At 38.6% G+C, this 22,154-nt stretch overlaps 1 long non-coding RNA gene across 1 annotated transcript; it reads left to right on the top strand.

Moving 5' to 3' along the window:
• Nucleotides 1–15,049: 15,049 nt before the first annotated feature.
• On the top strand, nucleotides 15,050–21,805 carry LOC128085340 (uncharacterized). The gene is made up of 3 exons (XR_008208910.1): nucleotides 15,050–15,094; nucleotides 19,882–20,009; nucleotides 20,951–21,805. It is a non-coding gene; the product is annotated as an uncharacterized LOC128085340 (long non-coding RNA).
• Nucleotides 21,806–22,154: the final 349 nt, after the last annotated feature.

Below are 22,154 nucleotides of genomic sequence, written 5' to 3'. Positions count from 1 at the left end.
TTACTGGTTGCTCTGTAATGTGCAATTTTCTTTGTATGTTCCTCGAGGTAAGGAACTGTCAGTTTTTATTTGTACAATGCTGTACTCACCTATGGCGCTATAGAAGTAATAAATAATAACAATTTATGACAGAGTACATTGTTACCAATCATCACATATTTTGTGCACTTGTGTGAGATAAGAAACACTTTTCTAATACAAGTGGAATAACATGCCCTGTGTCTTGAAAGTTGAGTTATTACTATGTTATCAGTATAAGCATAAAGGGTACCTGAAGAAGGTCTCATAGATCCAAAAGCTTATCTGTTTTTTTCCAGTTTTACATTAAAAAAGATTATTTCCCACAATACATGCCCTTTTCTTTATGTTCTGAGATTGTGACAGCCAAAGCAATTCTCCTAATACAAAGACACTATTGTTATCAGTGTGGCACGTAACATGGATTTTCAAAACACTTTGCATAACATGACAGGAGGAAGGCAGTAATCATTTGATGTATGCAGATGGGAATGACTAGCTAGGAACTCTAAGTCTTTCTTAGGGACTACAAAAATGTTAAAGAATTTTTTAGGCTAAAGGGGACCTGGTTTTTCACTTTTTGGGGAGGTTTGCGGAATGGAGTTTTCACCAATAAACAAAAGCTGAGAAGTGATAAAACTTTCAGAAATACTGCACAGAAATAAATTCAGAAAGATCTCTAAACTAAAAAGCTCAAAAATTTTCTGCATTTTCCCAAAGAACTCAATGAAAGATTTAAAATACAGAGAATGGCCTGCCAGTACACCTGGAGTACTGCCCTTCCCTTTCCCTCCCTTCAAATTGGAGAGACACATCTGTCCAAGAATGACTTATGTATTTACATTCAGTGTTGTAAGAACATTCTCTGAAACCAACTGCTTTGAAATAATCCATGCTAATAGTAATAATTATCTCATTCTCAAAAGCAGGGATACTCAAGTCTCTGCTTTCCAGTAACTCCCATACATTATCAGGAACCATACAGGGGGGAAAAAAAAATTGGCCTGTGCACAAATTGTGTCAGGAATCATTCTAAAATTTAATAAGAGGGATGATTTTGTTTCAGTGCCTGTGGGGGTTTCCTGACACTATTTGTCTTGCTGATATGGACACGGCCAGTCTGTTTTACATTTCTCAGGGCTTCTGTGCAAATAGGTATAAGGTCTTTTAGATGTGATGGTACATATCAAAGAGATTACTGGATACTGGCTTTCCAATTGATATACATTTCCAAGAATATTCTAGTAGAGAAATAACCTTCTGGATAGAGAAATTCAGCCTAATAATAATAGGTTTTTTTCTTTTTATGCCTTCCACAGAATACTTAGAAATAGTCTCAGAGATCTGTCTGTCAGAAGATGGAAAACACTTCTTCAGAGCATTCCGACATTGGTACTGTATGGGTTGAGAAGAAGAAACTTATGAATACGTTTATGGAGAAGGGCTAATTGAAACACTGTTGTAGATAATTACTCTTTGACTTTTGATTGTCTAAGCTAGCATTAGTTATCAAAGTCATAACTAGGTGCTATTTCGCATGCAGTGTCATATTTTTAAAAATGGTTATCAATCAAAAGAATGGCAAGGAGAAGTTGTCTTTGCAGTCACATGCAAAATGAACACAAGAATGAAAGGGTACAAGACAGTAAATGTCTTGTTTCAAGACATAGGAGGATATCATTTCCTCATATAACCATAACTATTAACTCTTTCTAAACTGAATAAATTTGCATGTAATGGAAGCTAGATTTTATTTACTTATTTCTAAATTGAGTTTCAGTTCTTCAGCAGGAGATACTCAGCCTTTTATCAAAATGAGCTCACAAAATGGACTGTTTCAGAACTGTCTGTCAGAAAGATGGAAAAAGCAAGAAAAGCTTGATTTCAGCTTCCATGAAAATCCACACCTGGCCACAGGCAGAGTTTTTTAGTTGGCATTTGCTTAGCTCAAACCCATTACTGTTGAGTTCCATGTTTCTCACTGAGGCCTGAGCTTAGAACCTTTGCACCACAGTCCCTGGTTAGTGTCAAGTACTGATTATTGGGTTCACCTGGGGACTGAAGTTCAATTCAGTGCCCTTCTGCAGTATAATTAACAGCCCTAAATTAAACACATTACTCCCACTTCATGCTCATCATCAAGACATCTGTAGAGCTGGGAAACTTTTATGCAAGCCAATAAGATGTGAAAAGTAGGAAGTAAGGCCTCAGATACTGTGTAAATATTTCCAGTAAGGAATAGGATAGATCTCATGGATGAGGAAGTGGGCAGAAAAGAAAAACAGTCAGTGTGAAATGAGATATCTGGGATCAAACCATGATCTAAATTAGTCTGAGAATACCTTCCTAAATCTACTACATGAGGAAAGATGCTAATCACCATATTATGTGGGAAAAATTATTGTATTTTGTTAGGTTACTGCTAGAATGAAATGATTTAAGATCTAATTCAAGGAAGAGGACAAATTCCGTAATATCTGCCAGGTACAGCTTAATCTCCTTAAAGAGGATAGGAGAGAGATCACACCCCTCTCAACAGCATTTTTTGTTGGTGAGATAAACTCACTCACTTTTACAAATCTGCTCTCCACTCACCCAGTTCATTCTAGGTACTGTGATGAAACCCTGTCACCCAGTGACACCCCAGACAATTCTATTTAGTCTGGTAGGTGGATTTCTTCCTGAGATATGAAGTTGCTCTAAAAATCGTTGCTTATTCCTATTCTACAGCAGCTCCTGAAATTGTGTCAGTATATCAGAAAGGCACTACAGAGGGACCTGGATAGACTGGATCATGGGCCGTGGTTAACTGTATGAGTTTCAATAAGGCCAAGTGTCAGGTCTGCATTTTGATCACAACAACCCCAGGCAACCCTATGGGCCTGGGGAGGAGTGGCTGGAAAGCTGTCTGATGGAAAAGGACCTTGGTGTATTGATGGACAGTTGGCTGAATATGAGCCAGCAGTGTGCCCAGGTGGCCAAGAAGGCCAATGGCATCCTGGCTTGTATCAGGAATGCTGTGGTGAGCAGGACTAGGGAAGTAATCCTGCCCCTGTACTCGGCATGGGTGAGGCCTGACCTTGAGTACTGTGTTCAGTTTTGGGCACTTCAGTATAGAAGGGACATTGAGGTTCTGGAACAGGTCCAAATACTGAGAAATACTCTAGGAAGAGAAAAGTGTTAAGTATTTTTAAATCTGTGAGGTACCTGTGGTGCTCTGTCAGTGACAGGGATGAGCACGCATCTGCTCCATGATTCTATTCATTCTTCTAGATCACGTTTTTTCCTGGGTCCCACGCATAATGTGTTAGCTTCCTTCTGGTCCAGCAAGGGTTGATGCTGGCAAGGAATGACACTCACTGTGGCTGAGAGGACCTCTGTGCTTAGTAGCTGCCAAGGACAGTGATTCCTAACAATTATACTCCTTACTCGTAGTTTGTTAGATGTTTATCCTCCTTGTCAGAGAGAATTGTACACCAGAGGGAAACAATCTAGAGAAGCAGGAAGCTTGAAGTCAGAGATCTGCACTGTGCCAGTGATGGAGAACTGCTATCTGCAGCCTAGTGGACATGAGGGATCACTATGATACGAGAAGGTCTGGCTTTTTGCTGTCAGGCCTGGAAAGTCAAGAATATCTTGACAGAAGAGTGTGAGAAAAATTTGATAGAAATATGCATATATATTAAACACAAGAACAATCAAGAATGGGAAACTCAGATAGACATAAGCAAGGACTATGGTTCAAAGGTAAACAACTAGAAATGAATGAAAGCTGGAACTGGAGCAAGATGCTAAGCAATATACATTAAAAAAAACAGATACAACAGTTGCTTGTGTAGTGCAGCATTCTGCGGCTGAAATTAGGCATAAAAGGAATGATTGGTTTGACTGTGATTGATGAGAGCTTCAGATCAGTAGCGTACATTAACTCAACTGCACCATTGCTAAGAAGCAGACTGGAGAGGAAGGATGACCTTAGCATGCTCCTTCGTCTCCATCTTCACAACTGCATCACAGAACCCCTGGGGTATGATAGGTGAGGTGAAGGGTGTATGTGTACTCCTGGAGCATCAGGTACACTGGGGTGCTGCTCTGTGGGGCCCAGCAACTGGGCTGCTCTCTGCACAGCTGGGAGTCAGGTCTGGGGGCAGCTCTCAGGAATGAGCAGAAAAAGATGCACCATGGCACCAGGGTTTGGGGTTTGTAATATTAGCCTTAGTTAGACAGAAACTTCCTCCAAACTTCTTTGTAGCACTGATTAAAATACTAATGAGGGTAGCATGAACAGTGAGAAAACAGACTGTGAAAAGCAAAAGTGACTTGAGAAGAGCACATCAAAGCAAAGAGCTGTACTCATAGCCAATCACTCAGACAGCAATGCTCTCCTCCACAGAGTGTGAGGAGAATAGAAAATTCTATACGTAAAGTTAATTCTGACTCCGTGTCATATCACAAACATTCCTGTTGTCAGCAGTCATAAGCAGTGATAAGGAGAGCTTAGATAGTTCTAGCATATTTAATGTCTCATTTTTGTATTTACCCTAACAGTGAAGTTTTATGTGTTACTAATAACTTCTTAGCCAGCAGCAGCAGGCTTCTTATTCCCTGAAGTCTGTTCTCAGTTAATTGCACTCATGAGTATGGCAAATTTAGAATTATTATTCTTCAACAAATCCTTGCAATTCCTTCTCCAGGAAGCTGGTATAGCAGCCAGGCAATATAAGCTACATTATCACCTCACCTCAAATTCTGGTCTAATATTTTAATGCTTTTCTTTTTTTAACTGTCAGCTGCGGGAAAGGCAAGGAGCAATAAAATATATATGTGAGTATATATATAAATTAAAAAGTAAATCTCCCTCCAACAACAGGATGAAAACTGGTGCTAAAATCTACTAAGTACTCTGGCCTACAGGATACATTACATGAATCCAAACAGACAGCACATTCCATTAGAAGCTCTGCCCAAGCAGGGCAGATAGTGGTAATAACTGATTAACTCCGTTTGTTTTGAAGGCAATGCATTAGCTCCACTTTTGGAGTAGGCTGTTTCCATTAGCCATTGTTGTCATGGATTGTTCTTAATAGCCAGCCTGAACAAAATTAGCTATCACTTTGTTTCAAAGTGTGCCTTAGGGGCCAGATTTGCAGTGGGACAAGTTCTACTGACTTCTATAGACTTCTACTGTTTTGCAATTGTGTTTGTATGCAGTCTCACTCTGATTTAAATGATCTGAAGGGAATCGTGGCAGTTGTCACACAGGCAGAGCTTCCCTTCATGTTTTCAGTATTTTTCTGTCAGACGTTAGAGAATGTTGCTGTTTGGTTGAGCAGCAAAAACTGAGTTTGCTTAAAATCCCCCATTATTTTGAGAAGTAGCATGGTCTTTTACATCTAAAGCAGAAACAAAGATTTTAAGGGACCTCCCCTCTGAAAGTTCAGACAAACATCACTGCATCTCATTGTGCCCCCACGACCCCAACACTGCCACATCTCAGATCCTCCTGCTTACTGCTCAGCAATGGAAAAAATTCCCTTTACCATAGGGCTGGAACAGTAACAGTGAAGTAAATGGAAGGCTTCAACTGATGGCAGTAGACTTTGGCTCCTATGGTGACTATGAAAGGTGTGCAGTTTGCATTGTTAGGCTAAATCTCAAGGAAAGATGCTTTCCCTGAAGGGTGTCACAAACACGAGCTCTCTCTGTCAGTAGCGAATGTGAACTTGCAGGCTTGTCTAGAAGCAATCAGCTTTAAGCTGTCAAATTAGAATCAGTCAAATTGTAACATGTAAGTCACAGAATTTCACTCCAGCCTCTTTTCACCAAGTCTGAAAGAGTGGTGCCAGTGAGCAACTCTGTATCAGGGAATGCTTCTACTTCAAAGGCTCCTGTTCAAAAATGAGACAAAAATAAAGTAACCCCAAATGTGACTGCAGCTACATACAAGAAAAAGTGAACCGAAAAATGGCAGTAGCCATGGTTACAAAAACACCATCCCAACACATTGATCTACTGCAATGAAAAGCTCAATTACAGACCCACATAATGCAAACCTCTGAGGTAAAAACAAGTGAAGGCAAAGCACTGCAGCTCTTCAGATCAACATGGTACCTGGTGCCACACTGAAACTCATGGTCTCTGCAGTAGGAGGTGGAGCATTCTGCAGGTACGCCCTCAAGGTTAGAAATGCATCTTGGGAAGCAAAGTAAGTAAATTTGTTTCTTAAGCTAAAAGTTTACAAATTTATATGGGAACAGTAAATGAACAGGCAAACAGAAGAAGAAACATCACAACTGTCCTCACACCAAATGAGCCCACTAATAAGGGGTGCTAAATTTGTTTCCACTAGTCCATATGGAATTGCTCAAGTACCACGTATTTCATGTGGTACTGCGACCTCAGTGACTTCAGTATTCCCCTAGTGAACTGTATAATTCCTGCAAGTTTTGCCTCATTTCTGACATTGCTGATCCTTTATTACTTTACGCAATTAATCAGAACATTTACAGAATATCTGTTCTATGGGATATCTTTCAGAAATACATGATGAAGATAAATTAAAAATTGAAACAATAATGCAATCTCTAGGCTTTCAGTGGACTTGTATGGAAACATATTGTTACCTTGCAAAGCACAAGGCTTTTGTGAGCTCTGTGAGCTCTCACAGGCTGCCTAGGTGATTGGGAAATCCCAGGTGAGAATACCATAGATCCTGGGGCAGGCAGTAAAGGCATATTTCTGTGCATCTCTGTGCACAAAGCTTGAGAGCCATGATGTGGATGCAGCCTGGAAGCAAAGATATCAGCCAGTTTTCAGACGTGCACCTCTCAGCTGGGCCCTGCTGCTGGCTTCAGGCTGCTTGAAAGCAGCTATATGACTTTGAGACCTTGGCTGGCTCAGGGCTGGGTTTGCAGCAAGGTGGATGTACTTCTCACCCTACAGACCTTGAGCTTTTCTAGGTTCCTGTTTACACAGATTCAAGTTTATGTAAAAGACATTCTCCAATGAAGCAAAATATATGAAATCTTGGATACATTCTTGTGATGGGGCACAGACAGCTGATGGTATGGCTGAGTGCCGTAGGAGTGTCCTGAAGTAGGTGTGCAGATATCTCTGATGTGTGGAGTGGTGCTTTTTCATTCATGTGAAGAAGGTAGGAGAGACTGTTGTCCACAAACTGAGTCATTCTCACCAGCAGAAATATTTTATTTAACTCCGTGAAGCTCAAATCAAACTCAAGAGCTTTAACAGGGGGAAAAAACAACTGGTAAGAGTCCCAACATTTGCCATCTTAGTGACCGCACCACTGCATGGTGTGCAGTCAGTGTGCAGAAGAGTTCAAATCACATAACAGCTTCTTGTTGTAATTCTTTGGACTATAACATGGCAATCCTAAGAGTGCAGTTTCCTTAATGGAGTCAAAGGAAACCACAGAAAAAGGCTTTGGATGTTTAGTTTTCAGAACTCAAGAAAAAATATCTATCACATATGGGTCTTAGGAAGGAGGTAACTGGTTAGAAAGAATGTTTTTCTAAACCTTAATCTCCCCATAACTTTTTTTATTTTTCAGAACATAATATACTCTTATAGAGTATCCAGCAGGCAGGAAAACCAACATCCTTGCCAGGTAATTAGGAGTGTCTACTCTGTGTCTGGTACAGGATATGAAATTAAATGTATTTAAGGAATTAGTTGACTCTTCTGGATAAAGTTATTAGGCCAAACTCAGAAGTGATGCAAAAAAAGGAGTCAAGGGAGCCAGAGTTTGCAGATTTTAAAACCTGCAAACCCAGGTGGCCAAGAGGGCCATCCCAGCCTGCATTAGAGATAGCATGGCCAGCAGGAGCAGGGAGGTGATCATCCCCCTGTACTCAGCCCTGGTGAGGCTGCTCCTCAAGTACTGCATTCAGTTTTGGGCCCCTCACTACGAAAAAGACAGCAAGGCCCTGAAGCGTGTCCAGAGAAAGGCAACAAAACTGCTGAGGGATCTGGAACACAAGCCTTATGAGAGGAGTGGCTAAGGGAGCTGGGATTGTTTAGTCTGCAGAGAGGAGACTCAGGGGAGACTTCATTGCACTCTACAACTTTCTGTAGGGAGGTTGTGATGAGGAGAGGTTTGGCCTCTTCTCCCAGGCAACAAACAGGACCCGGGGAAATGGTCGCAAGTTGTACCAGAGGAGGTTTAGGTTGGACATGAGGAAAAACTTTTTCTCTCAGAGAGTGGTCAGGCACTGGAATGGTCTGCCCAAGGAGGTGGTAGAGTTGCCTTCCCTGGCAGTGTTTAAGAGGCGACAGGATGAGGAGCTATGAGATATGGTTTAGTACAAATGGTGAAGGAGGACGGTTGTACTAGATGATCTTGTAGGTCCTTTCCAACCTTCTTGTGATTGTATGATTCTATTCTTTGGGCCAAGATGAAATCAGCAGAAGAATATAGCAAGAAAATGAAAAAAGAAAGAAAAGAAAGAAGCAAAGCACAAACATAACTAGTGAGAAGCTGCGAGACAGTATAAATCAAAGTAGTCTTTCCATCCCACCATTCACTCATTCCTAAATTTATCCCCTTGTATTGCTTTATTTGTAATTATTTAGTTTTTCACTTGCAGCACTAAAAGGAAAATTAGAATCTCTAGAATTGGGTCCCTTCTAGATGACACTCCTGTCCCGCATGAGACACCTAAAATGTTTGCCTAAGTCTAAACTGGATGCCTAAGCACATTTCACACTCAGTGAAGGTTTATTGCAGCTCTCTGAAGCACCTGTTATAGAACTGGGTGAATCCAGAGTTGTTTGTTGCTCCTATATTATGGCTAACTGCCGCCCTATAGTATCAGATTTGCAACAGAATTTAGTCAGTAAGTGGAGATTCCTTTAGATGAAAAAATATTGCAAATCAAAATGTGTTTTCATTCTAAATCAGAAATAAATGTCAAAATGTCATCAGTTCCTACAGAAGCTCCAATAAATGTAGATTCAGAAATACTGAATTGTTTGTTTGGATAATGTCAAATATTCATACTTTGCTAATGTCAAAATATGTTGTCTCAGGAAGTTAATAGCACTTCATTTCTTTACATTTTGAAAAATACAAAATATTGAAATAATATAAATTATTAGTCATGAACAACATAATATGACAATGTGAAAACAATTCCACAGAAGTAAGTAGCATTCCTGATGTAGCAACTAGAAAAACACTAAGTAAAAGAATCTTGTCATAGCAAAATGTTTTTCATTCTAAAGAAGAGCAGAGATTATTATTTCAACACTTCCTTGAAAATTTTATGAAAATAAAAAACAATCTCAAAACGAACTGTATTTTTACATTCAAGGCTTCTTTGTTTTCCTTCTTGTTATTGCTCAGAGAAGGCCCCTTTGTTATGTGTGTTGCAGCTGTTGTCCTATCTTCCCACCTAATCTTTGGGAATGATGCTATCTTAATGAAACTCTGACTTGGTGTGTGTTTCAACTCTACCAGCTTCCACAAGCAGCTCCAGTACATTAGTATCTGCCATCCCTGTAAGAACATCACACTCTGCATATGAAACATCATTATTTTGTGAAGGGAGTACAAGTCTCCCAATGCTCTAAAAGTTGCAGAAGTTTCTAATTTGAGAGTGGCAAATGCCGTTCAAGTCCTTCCTTTAAAGCTGTCCTGTAGAAGCAATAACAGGGCTCTGCAAAATTTTGACTTTGTTAATGACATTGGAAGTGCAAGAGGAAATGCACTCTCTGCTCTTTTTCAACTTGATGTGACCACATCTTGTCTAACCTGACTTTATAACAAACTATAGAGATTCTCTTCTGATTTTAATGCTTCCCATTGATGACAAATATTTATTTAATAAATATTATTTCATAAATAATGAGAAAATTGAGAACCTCAATGTTTACACTTTTTTAAATTAGATCAAAGTTTTGAAGTGATTATCATACGATGTATGATTAAAGGTTTACAATATGAAATTTCTTGCCAAAGACTCAGTATATGAACCTAATGTTTGATATTTTGTGCCTGATTAACCTAAAGAGTCTGAATTAGTATCTTTATCTTTTGTCTTGTTCCTTTCTCCTGTTTTATTCCCTCCACCTCATGTTTTTCCTACAGTCTGGCTGTATCTAGCCAGGAAAAAAAAAAGTCAGGAATGGAAGGAAAATTATTATTCAACTGTAACTCAAATTATCAAATTAAAACTGAGGGTTGAAATGAAAAAGAATCCTGTAAAAAATAAATAAGAAATGAATTATCTCCCTGGTTTTATGTGTTACCCTATCATTTAAGTACAGCTACCAGTACTCAGTTCTGAAAGATAAATAAAAAGAAAATGTTCATACTTTTAAAACAAAGGTTGACAATATTGTTAACAATAACTGAGGGATTGATGGTCTGGAAAATAGTACAGCTGTATTGTTAGACCACTGGGACACTATCCTGGCTGGTGCACACCTTCTAACTGGCATTCTGTATGTAACTATGGAAAACAACAAAAATTCATTCTTCAAACTGCTTCGAATACCTCCTGGCTTTTTCTTTGTTGTAAACTGTGTAAAGCACATGACTTTAAAGGAAAGGTTATATAATATTCATGTGAAAACTAATAGTGGACAAAAAGGGTAAGATGGAGGCAAGGTAAGAGCTGCCACTTTGACGTCAGAGCCAAACTGTTGGATGGGGCTGTGAGCACCACCTGTGGCATGTTGGCAGATCCTGCACGTTCCCAGCCTGTGGGCATCCCTGTGCAGAGCCCTGTGGGCACCCACTGCAGAAGGGAGGATTCATAGACAGTTGCCAGAGAAGAAGAAAATTTTCTTGCAGCTGTGATTAAAAAAAATAGTCTTTCTGTGGGAAGTGGGCACTTGATGTGAGAAATTTCATGAAAGAATCAGTGTTTCACATAAAAATGAGGTGGAATGATCTTGTAATTCATTATACATACGTGCAAAACATTAAATATTGCCGTTGACAAGGACATCTTTACTAAGGCAGCAGCCCATTAAGTGATGTGCACTGACAAGGACGAATAGCAGTTAAAAACTGTTCTATTAAAAATACAGTGGTTTACAACTTCCAGCTGCATATCCTGTATTCTTACACAGTATATGGTTGAAACAACAAGAGAGCTGGAGCTATCTAACTTAGTTACTTAAATGCCATTTCCTCATCTTATGAATAAGTAATATATATTAAGTACTCATCCGAGTAGGGATGAAGTCTGCATTCCCAAGTGCCGTCATCATTCTCTCTTTGGTCCTACATCTTTTACATTAAATGTATTATTGCCAAATTAAATTTCCACTGTAGATCTGGAGAATGTCTTCGATGACCCTGAACTTGTCCTTTTCTTTCAGCTACATCAGATGTTCCTATAGAAGACATTACCTTTTCCCACCAAGGTTTTCTTCTCTTATTATTCTTAGACCATCACAGCTACAAGAGCACTACCACTAGTTTCAATTATTTCAGACAGCATGAAACAGCTTTCATGGGACCAAGAAAGCCTTTACTCAGAATAGCCTATAGTCTGGTCATTATGATGCTCTTCTGGGACATGTGGGGGTTTGAATCCCATTACGTAGAAGAGACAATTGGATCTGCCTCTCCTGCAGCTTGGGTGAGTACTTTAATCATGAGTTATTGGATAAAAGGTTATGGAAGGATCATCATTGTCTTCTCCAGATGCATTTTGTGAGAAATGAATAATAGCACCTTTTAGAGCAGAGCCTCAGCGCAATGAGTCCCACTGGGACTAAAGTTGTAAGTACTGAAGGACAGCTTCAGACTACCTTTGCCTGTAACAGCTCATAGTGGCTATTTTGAGCAGCTCAGCACACTTTGCCAATCTTTAGTAAACATTTATGTCTCTTGAGACTTTATACCAAAACTAGGAATCAAAGTTAGGGCAGTGATCTAAAAATGTGATGGTCAAAAAACTAACTAGAGAGCCTGAGACTCCTAAATTCACCAGAAATTCTGAGTTATGCATAATTGTCTGATAAGCTGGCAATTTCAGTATCATACTTCAGAAGCATAGTTGATGTTCTGAAATAAAGTATGTACCACGTGTACTTTGGAATCTAACATTATTTTGCATTCTGCACATTTTCCTGAATGCTGCTATTGGGAATGATTCAGAAACTTGAAAAAAAAAGGTTTTCTAGCACTACTACAACAATAGATTACATTTTTGTCTAAAATTATTACTTTAGATATCAGTTTTAAAATAAGGAAAAATCATCCTCCTTACCCAGGTTTCTATTTCAAAGATTCTAGAAGAATATTTGAAAATTCAATTAGTTTTACCTGATTATCAAAACCTAGTTAGATGGACTATGGGCCATACGTGCATGCTCTATTGTTATGTATTACACAAATTGTAACCAGGTAAATGAAGACTCAAGAAAAGTAAAAAACTAGTAATGCTAGCTACATATATGCTTTTTTGCTATCCAGACATATTTTTTTCCTTTCAGAGAAATAGATAGAGGCTGAATTCAAAGTCAGTTATGGACATTTAAGATTCTGTATGCTCCCGTAACAAGACCAAACTCTGACAACATTCTAATTATGAAGAAATGCTTTAAAATGCTCTGTTCCTATTTTTGCTCAGTCGTAGAGAAAATGCTGTAGATGCTGAAGATATAACGATGGAATTCAGCCTTCTGGTTCTGCAAAGCCATCAAAGACATATTTGCAGTACTGCTCTTGCTGGATGTTTGAAATGCAATAGAATATACTGAGGCACACATTCTTTAAAAATCTCATGTTTTCATGCAACACTAAAACATATCTGACATGCACTGAAATGTCAGTAGCATTATATGAGATGACTTGATATCACAAACCATGGTGTCATAAAAGTAAACAATCTTAGAAATAGGGATGGGAGCAGTGCACGTACTTGAAACTGCAGAATGTCCTTTAACCTCTTGCAACTAGTTATTTTCTCTTCTGTCATAAAGATTTTCAGCTCAGATACAGCCTTGATTTTTGAATTTACTGATTCTTTTCTCTCCACTACAGTATTCTCTGTCAAGTTACTTTACAATTTTAGGTTGCATGCAGCTGTAATATTTTCCACTGGGAGAAAAGATGAAAGAGATTTTAGTTAGACAATTAACACAAAAGTCGGAATCCCAGTTGTCCAGCACTACTCTGTCACAGATGATAAGTCACTCATGAGTTTGGACAAGTCATTTTAGGGGTTCTCAATTTCCTACATATAAGAGAAGCTACTGTAAAATTTCTGAGGCACTAAAACAGTACAGTAAAAGTGATATCTAAACATCACAGTTTAATTTCTATATCATAGAATCATAAAATAGTTTGAATTGGAAGGCTCTTACAAAGGTCATCTGGTCAAACTCCTCTGCAATGAGCAGGGACACCTACAGCTAGATCAGGTGCTCAGAACCCTGACCTTGATTGTCTCCAGGGAAGGGGCATCTACCACCTCTCTGGGCAACCTGTACTAGTGCCATAACCCTTATTGTAAAAATCTCCTCCCTTATATCCAATCTAAATTTCTCCTCTTTTAATTTGAAACCATTTCCCCTTGCCCTGTTACAGCAGACTCTGCTAAAGAATCTATCTCCTTCTTTCTTACAGCCCCCTTTTAGGTACTGAAAGGCTGCTCTCTGGTTTCCCTGGAGTCTTCTCCAGGCTGCACAGCCCCAGCTCTATCAGCTTGTCCTCATGAGAGGTGTTCCATCCTTCCATTATTTTTGTGGCCCTCTCCTGGACACAACAGGTCCACATCTCTCCTATACTGAGCACTCCACAAGTGGATGGAGTATTCCAGGTGAGGTTTCACAGCACAGAGCAGAGGGGCAGGATCACCTCCCTGACCTGCTGGCCGTGCTTCTTTTGATGCAAGTTCTGGTTGGCTTTCGGGGCTGTGAGGGTGCACTGCTGGCTCATGTCCAGCTGCCATCCACCAGTGCCCCAAGCCATTTTTGGCAGCACTGTATTCCATCTTTACATCCCCCAGCTTGTACTGATAGTGGGGGCTGTTACAACCCAGGTGCAAGATCTTGCACTTGGGATTGTTGAACCTCATGAGATACAGCTGGGTCCACTGCTTCAAATCTTTCTGGTTCTGTTTGAATGGCATCCTGTCTCTCAGGCATGCTGACCACAGCACATCGCTTGGTGTCACCTGCAAACTTGCTGAGGGTGCACTTAGTTATATTGGATTGTGTGGCCCCAAGCCCTTTATCCTGGGAACTAAGAAAGTAAACTTAGAAATCAGAAACTTTGCTCTGCCACTTTATATCTGCTTTAGAACCACTACTCACTGACACATTGAACCAGTTCAGCCAGCAATGGTAAATCAGAATACCTCTCCTTTCATGATACAATAGCTGTATTAAGAGATTGAAGAATGTGTCTTGCACTCTGATTATTTTATTCTGTGTATTCACTCTTCTAATAAAAAAAAGTCTGAGTGTCCCCAGTTGTGTCTGGCCACTAAAAATATAGAAGTTTTGCATTGGAAAAATATGTTGGTTTTTTTTTTTCTTCCTATGGGAACAGCTGGAAAACTGATCTTCATGCTCTATTTTTTCTGAAACTCTATTAGAATGTTACATCATTCACATCTGTGGTTAGCAGACTTCAGGTTTCATCATCTATGGAAAAACCAAAGCAAGATATATGCAGAATTCTGTGAAAAGTGGAATATTAGAACTGCTGTTCTCAAAAATATCCAGGATTTCCAAACTAAATCCTTCCAAAAACAAGCAAATAAAAAGAATGTAAAATCAATAAGTAAAATCAGTTGCAAATTTTGAAGGAACATATATGTATATGTGTATATATTTACATATACAAACATCTACAAGCACATATTGTAAAGGAACTGTTGAGTCACAGCCTGAACCACTGATTGCTCACCTGAGGCAAAGGCAGAGTCAGCCCTGGGAGCACAGGTGAAGGCAATTCAGCTGTGTGACTGGAAGGGTTGGAGCCTGGCTGCACCTCTCCTAAACCTCATTTAAGGGCTGACTGCCCCAGGGGAAGGGTCTCTTTCTGGAGCTCCCTCCTTTTGGAGTTTTCTGCTGTGAGCCTAGGACACAAGTAAGAATCTTCTTTCGTTTCTGGTTTTCCCTTTCTATCATGATAATCCTTCTAGTTATGTGACCTGTAAATTGTCAGCCTAGCCACACTACTCTGCTAATTGTATGGCTGTTGATTGTACACATACATGTATATAAATATAACTGTAACATGTAAGGATAACTATGAATGTATATATGTTTATGTTCTTTTAGGAGGTATTCTTGTGTTCTAGCTTTTCTGTCTAAAAATCTTGCATAGGAATTTAATTTAGGTACTGAATAATAGAAGGAGGCAAACATTCCTAAAGGTGGATCCCTTTCAATCAATGTAAAGAAAGCAAATGATGCAGAATCAGCACAGAAATCAATCTAGGTAATTTATCCAAATGAGCCATCAATATGATCCTTTTGATAAAAAAGGAGAATATCAATTATCTAAAGAAAAACTATTAAATACAGAACTTACCTGTAAATCAGCAGTCCCTTGACTTCTGACAATAGCTGCGTTTAGCTTTAATCACTATTTTTTAGTTTAATAATCCTTGGGCTCCCTCTGGTTTCCTCGATTACCATGCAAAGCATACAGAATAGATTATATATGACATTCCCAGATGATTTAAAAAAAAAAAAAAAAAAAAAGAGAGAGAGAGAACTGAAATAATGATTTTTCAGTTTCTTTTTCCTCCAGTAGAAGTTAATGAGCCAAATTAATCATAGGAATAATTAGTAGGAATTAATCTTATGGCATTGTCAAACTAAGTAACTTTGCATTGTTTGGAGGTTTAGTGGTGACTTCTAGCAATAATTTCTGAACTTCCAAACTTATTGTAAATAGGCACTGCATTTCGCTATTTACCCGAAGCCGGAATATCTGTGAATATGTAACCATATTTTAAATAGCTCTCAGCTTTTCACTTGGGCTAAATGGAAAAAGTACTTGCTGTTGTTATTATATTTGAGCAATACATGAAAAAAATCTTTCTTTTGAAAACCTGACATAAAAAGTAAAGCTGAGAGTTTACAAATGGGTCTGGATGATGTTTATCGTGAATGCTGACATTAAACACAGAAATAGCAGTAACTGAAAGATAATAATAGAAAGAACCAATACTTTAAGTCACTTCTAAACTTTTCAAATTTAGTCAGACATATCTGCAGGGTCAAATCAGTGACAGGTAAATCTTATTTCATGAGTATTTGTGGCAGAAACAATCCACAAATCCTTGAGGTAAGACACTGACAAAGTCAGCTCTAAAACTCCTGCAGTGCATTTAGTTCAAGTGTATTGCAACCTTCATATGAACAAAACTGCTTTCAATGCAGTGCTTTACTGTGTTGTGTTTGTGTGAAGACTTATAGAACACTACCTATTTAAGCCAATTGTGAGGTTAGGTGGTAAGAATTTTAATGGTCTAAATATTGGACTTACACTCCCAGAAGTGTAGTTATGTAGCTGTGGTAGAGCCTATTCTAAATTAAACGGAAGAAATGCATGCAGAACCCAATTGCAACCATTAAAACCACATATTAGTACCATTCCAGACATACTTCTTCAATGTGTTTTTAACTACATTTTCTTGATCTTTTTAAGATTTTAAGGTCAGAAAAGTGACATGATCATCATCTAACATGTTCTGCTGCTTAGCCTGTGCTACGGAAGCCCAGTCAGTAACTCCTACTTAAGTTCTGTTACCATGGATTGAGTAGAGCATCATAGGTAGAGAGCTGATGAGAAACTGTGCAAATCCCTTTTTGGCAACTGTTCTCTGAAGTTAAATAACTTTGCTTTTAAAAATACACCATAATTAAATATCTCACACTACTCTCACACCGTTGGAGCACTTTATGATTTTGTTTACTGGATTACAAATACTGCCCTGCATTACCATGGCTTATTTTATAAAGCACTTTCAGACCTTTGGATTGCCTTTTTGGTTCTCTTTAGCACAGCATAATGCTGGACGCAGTATTTTTTCTGTGTCAAACTCATTGCTGCTAGGGCTGCCAAATACCTCCTATGTATGGACTCAAGCTATGGCTGCATACCCTCTGTGGTCCTATGGTACATTATTGCCATTGATAGCAACAGGCAATAAAGACAGAAATGTACCCAGGCTATAGGCAGGAAGAAAAACCATCAACATGAACCTAATACTCATCCTGATTAAGGACTCCAGATTCTGATGACTCACAGCAGCTGCTCAACACTACCAGAATGCAACTACCAACTCCAGGACACAGGAGCATAGGGGTGAGTAATAGGTCCAGGGAAAAGGGTAGGAAATAAAGGTGTGTAAAGCAAAGCTTTTTAACTAAAGTGCTGTTACTACTGAGGCTTTTTTTTTTTTTTTTTTTTTTTGGTATGGAAGCAGCCTAGCTAATTATTCTTTGTAAGAATTACATCTCAACTTATAATGATTAGACCCTTCAGATTTCGATGGTAATAACATTAAATTATTGGCTATATAAAATGGTATGTTTGGGTTTTTTGCCTGCAAACAAGATTTTGAGCATAAAAACAACAAGAGTGAGAGCTTGCCTGTGGCCACTGGGGGCCTTGGTCTGTGGCTGCTGCTGCAGCTGACTGAGCAGAGAAGGAGCTCCGGACACCTCAGGCAGGACAAAGGGACCAGCAAGAGACCAAAGCACATCTACATTTATATTCATGGTCTGACCAAAGCCTCAGTTTCTGTCACTTGCAGTCGCACAAGAAAGGACACTATGGCTGTGATAATGCTGATGCAGTTCTTTAATTTTCTCTCACTCAGTAGTAGTTTCTGGATTTCAGATAAATCTTGCAACTTATCTGATTTTTTTCCAGATGCTTTAACATTTTCACTGGAGCATAGAAATCAAATCGTAATGCTTTATTCCAATAATCTCTTCAAACACAAGCATTGCATTACAACTATTCATCTTCTGTATCAGCTTTAAGCATTAATGAAAGTAGGGAAAGGACCAGAAATCAGTTCAATTTTGCAACACATCTGTCTTAAGAACTTCTGCTTCTGACATGAAGCCATAGGAACTTTTTTCTCTACTATAATTTCCAATAAAGTGGAATCCTGATTCCTCAGCCTCCATTATACCTGATCCTGAAACTCCCAATGACTGTATGTGTCAGGGAAGCAGAGTAGGGAGAGGGCAAGAGCTGGGACATCAGGGAGGTAAGCAAGCAGCACCAGAAAATTGAAGAAGTTACCATTTCTCAAGTTCCATCAGATTTACTTACTGTAGCCAGGATGGTTCATGATTAATAAGAGCTTTGGTTTGTTTGTTTGCTTAACTGTAAAATCTGAAAGGCCAGTCTGAGAGATGATAATGCTGCATATGTGAAAGCCATTTGGATCTAGGTTGACTAGTACTTGTTTAGCAAAAGAAAAAAAGAGTGGGAATAATAAAACAGCCTACTTTGTTGGATGGTTCTGACAAGTTAGTAATTATCTTACATGAGCAATTTTATAAAAATGCAGCTTTCCTCTGATCAAGTTCAAATACCATGCTCTATCCATCAATGACAAAAGTCAGCTATTTTTACCTTATTACAATGCTACTTTAACTCATAAATTATACCATTTTTTCCTAATATTTCTTCAGTCCACACAGGCCAACATGCTTAAAATGGCAGCATCTTGCTGAGGTTGTGCAGATACTAAATGCATAGATTATGAATTCCTTAATATTTACCCCTTCCTTGTTTAAGATAGTGTGCAAATTCCTTAAAGTAGTTCCTCATTCTATGCTTTTCCTATCAGAACTGTAAGTAATATTTTCCTACTGCAGGAAAAACTTATTGGTGGCAACAGAGATATTATGCATCTCACAAGGGCATTGCCAATTCTGGGCCAACTTTGATCTGTGCCTTGTATTAATCTCATTTTTATTTTGATGCTTCTACTTGCAATGCTATTCTTCTCTGTGCTTTCAAGATCAGTAGTTATACTCCTTTTTGTTTGTTTGTATCCCTCCAGCTTCTTTTAGAGTCTAAATTAGTATCTCTCCAGTTTGGTTTCAGACTATAAGGATATTCTGATGGCAAACCAGGTTATGATAGTAAGAATAAAATGCTTTGCAAAATCTCTCAAAGAACGTCAGTGGTTGCCATCTCAATTATGGAACACTTCAAGTTAAAAAAAATAAATAAATTAATGCCATGACTTTGTCCGGAAGTAATAAGGTTCAACACTTGGTACATGTCAAGTTAAATTTCTTGCAAGAAACTTAAGTCCTTCATTGGTGCCAGGAAATACATATGTGCTAAGAGCAGTTCTGTATAGGTTATTCATCCAAATATCAAGATTGAAGGAAAGTTCTAGCCTGTAGCCATAAATTATTTTGTATATCTGCAACAAATAGATAAATTTTCTGCCTATGCAAAGTATGGCAAACGATATGACATGGAATACAAGTAGTCAAATTCAGGCCAGGCTTTTGAATTTTGGAATAAAATCTTTGAATTCTCTTAGTCTGAAGTTAAGAATTTATGACAGCACAAGGACACTTTGATGTGCCTAGCTTCACAGACACAGCTAGATGCTTATCATATGAGTGAAGGCATGCCAGCTTGGGGATCCTGAAATAGCTCTGTGTATGTTTCTGTTTATGCGTTATTCAGCTTTCAAAAGCTGTTTGGTAAGAAAATTAAGACTAAGTGGCAGAGCCATTAAAGAGAAGACACTTAGTACTTGGGCCAGAGACCTTCAGTTGACTTGGTGTGTAAAAGGACAGGTCTCAGGATAGAATCAATGCCTCCTGCACTCTTGCCATTTTCATTTCTGGATTAATTCATTTTCTCTGCATCCACAGACAGTGGTCTGACAGGTGACTATGCTCATCAGGAGGAAGCACCAATAACTTGCAAGCTTCTTGATGGAGCAAGAACTGTGACTTAATTGTGTCTTGCTGTAGACAAGAAGCTCATTTTGAGTCCCCAGGTAGGCTTTAGTGAAAAACACTAGAAAAAATGTAAAAAACAAAACAAAAACTCACATAGGCATTCAAAAGCAGCATTTTTGCTCTAAACAATTGCATTAGTTCCCATAAACAGTAATCACAAAATTACAATGCAAAGAGGTCAAGTACTTGCCCTTGCATTTCATTGGCCTCTCAAACTATGTGAATAAAATGAATTTAACCCACATACTCAGGAATTTAATGTTAACTATAAAATTTCATCTTGCTTCTTCTAATTTTCATTTGATATGCCTTAAAATGGGAAATAAAGACAAGTGCCACTTTAAACTAAGTAATTGTTTCTTAACATTAGGCTTGCTATCAAATTAGTCTCAAAAAGAAAACAGATTTGCCCAACTACAAAAGCTTAGTTGAAATTTGAAATTGATTTATTTTGCCATTGCATTATTCTTCTCCTGCATATTCTCGTGTACAGCAGAGTAAAGGCAACTTGATATATAAACATATTAAAAATGAATATAAAATGTTTTATAAGCTACATGTTACTGTAATAATAAGTTGACAGAGTTCACAAGGATGCTCTGTGCTAGCAACAAAATGGAATGTTTGTAATAGTGTCAAAGTGGAAAATAAATTTGATGACACTGCAGAGAGCAAATGTAATTAGTTATAAACAGGCTTTATTTTGCAAGTTTATGAGATATATGATCTGGAATACAAAGATATAGGAACTGAAAAGTGGTTGTGACTATGAGGCAGGCTGGAATGAAATCTGTTTTGCCCATTTATCTAAGGGCTGTGTAACTAGATTAATGTGTTAATATTAACCAGGAAAGCACCTAGCTTGAATGAAAAAGTGATTCTGTAACTAAAGAAGGGAGATCTTAACTCTGCCATTATTAGCAGGGAATTATTTCATGAAAATGGAATGCTGATTAAAATACCTATTGCTTCTCCACAGGAATTTAAGAGCAGAATATGAACAATAATTCAATAAAGAATGAAGCTCTAGGTGTTTTACCAGGAAGAGCACTAGCTCCTCATCAACAAAAAGCATATCTTGAATCCATACAGCTCCTGTCCTTGCATTTCTGTCAGAAAGATATCTTAGTACAAACATACAAATAACTGAATTCAAAATGTATTTAAACTTGATTTCTCTTAAGTATGAATGGCATACTCAAAATGTCAGCTTCCCCACTTTCTACATCAACTCAATTTTATTTTAAGTCCACTGAGTCAAGCACCTGTGCTCTCTGCTGCGTGCAAACACACAGCCATGGAGGCAGCAGGTGAGGCTCCCATTGCAGACTTCTTGCAGTGGAGGGTACAAACAACAGGGGGGCAGCTGTTAAGGCAGTTCAAGTGCCAGTCCATGCACACACTAATGAAAAAGGAAGAGTCCTGCATGCAAGACTAAGCCCACAAGCTGCCAGCTGGACTGTGCTGCTCCATGATATCAGCAATACAGGAGCTAAAATGCAATCACAAGTGGTGTTGCCTGCTCTTCTATCAACCTCTTCATGCAGAAGCTGTGTTCCAAGAGGAAAATGAATGGTCTTTGACAAGGAAAAGCTATGCTTTTTCTCAAGCATCGCTCATAGCGTTTCTAAGGTTTATGAATATGATGTAGGTTATTAGCACTCACTGCACCATTTGTGACTACAAAATGTCACTAGTCAATATTTTTCCCATGTTCCCCTTTCCTTGCTGCAGTCTGTGATTAACACTTGATATTTCAAGAGAATACTCAGCCTGCAGTTACTGCTTTGCTTTCATATTTTTTCTCCTTGTTTATCTTGCTGTATTCTTGAAATTGCTTTGCTTCTTGGGGACTTAGAAAAATCCAGTTCTATGGTGGCATTTTAAAAAACAACTTATCTGGGCTTCCTGGCACTGTGACAGACAGAGTGAACTCAGACATGCACATCTGCTTGCTTTCTAGTGACTCACTGCAGGTATTCCAGTTGTTGGCCTATGAAACGAATAAGGTTGTAGGGCTGCATCCTTGCAGCTGACCCAGCACCAGGCAGACCTCCTTGTTGAGATCGCACATGCTTGCTATCAGGGACCCTACACATCTCCTTAAATCAAGCTCTGATTTGAACTCTTTAGATAGAATCTAATACAGCATTGATATATGAGATTGAGAACATTTGAGAGAT

This window comes from Tympanuchus pallidicinctus, unplaced genomic scaffold (assembly GCF_026119805.1).
Source record: "Tympanuchus pallidicinctus isolate F22 unplaced genomic scaffold, pur_lepc_1.0 scaffold3, whole genome shotgun sequence".
NCBI classification, from domain to species: domain Eukaryota; kingdom Metazoa; phylum Chordata; class Aves; order Galliformes; family Phasianidae; genus Tympanuchus; species Tympanuchus pallidicinctus.
The sequence above is the reverse complement of the archived record's forward strand: the minus strand, read 5'-3'. Positions and strand labels throughout refer to the sequence as shown.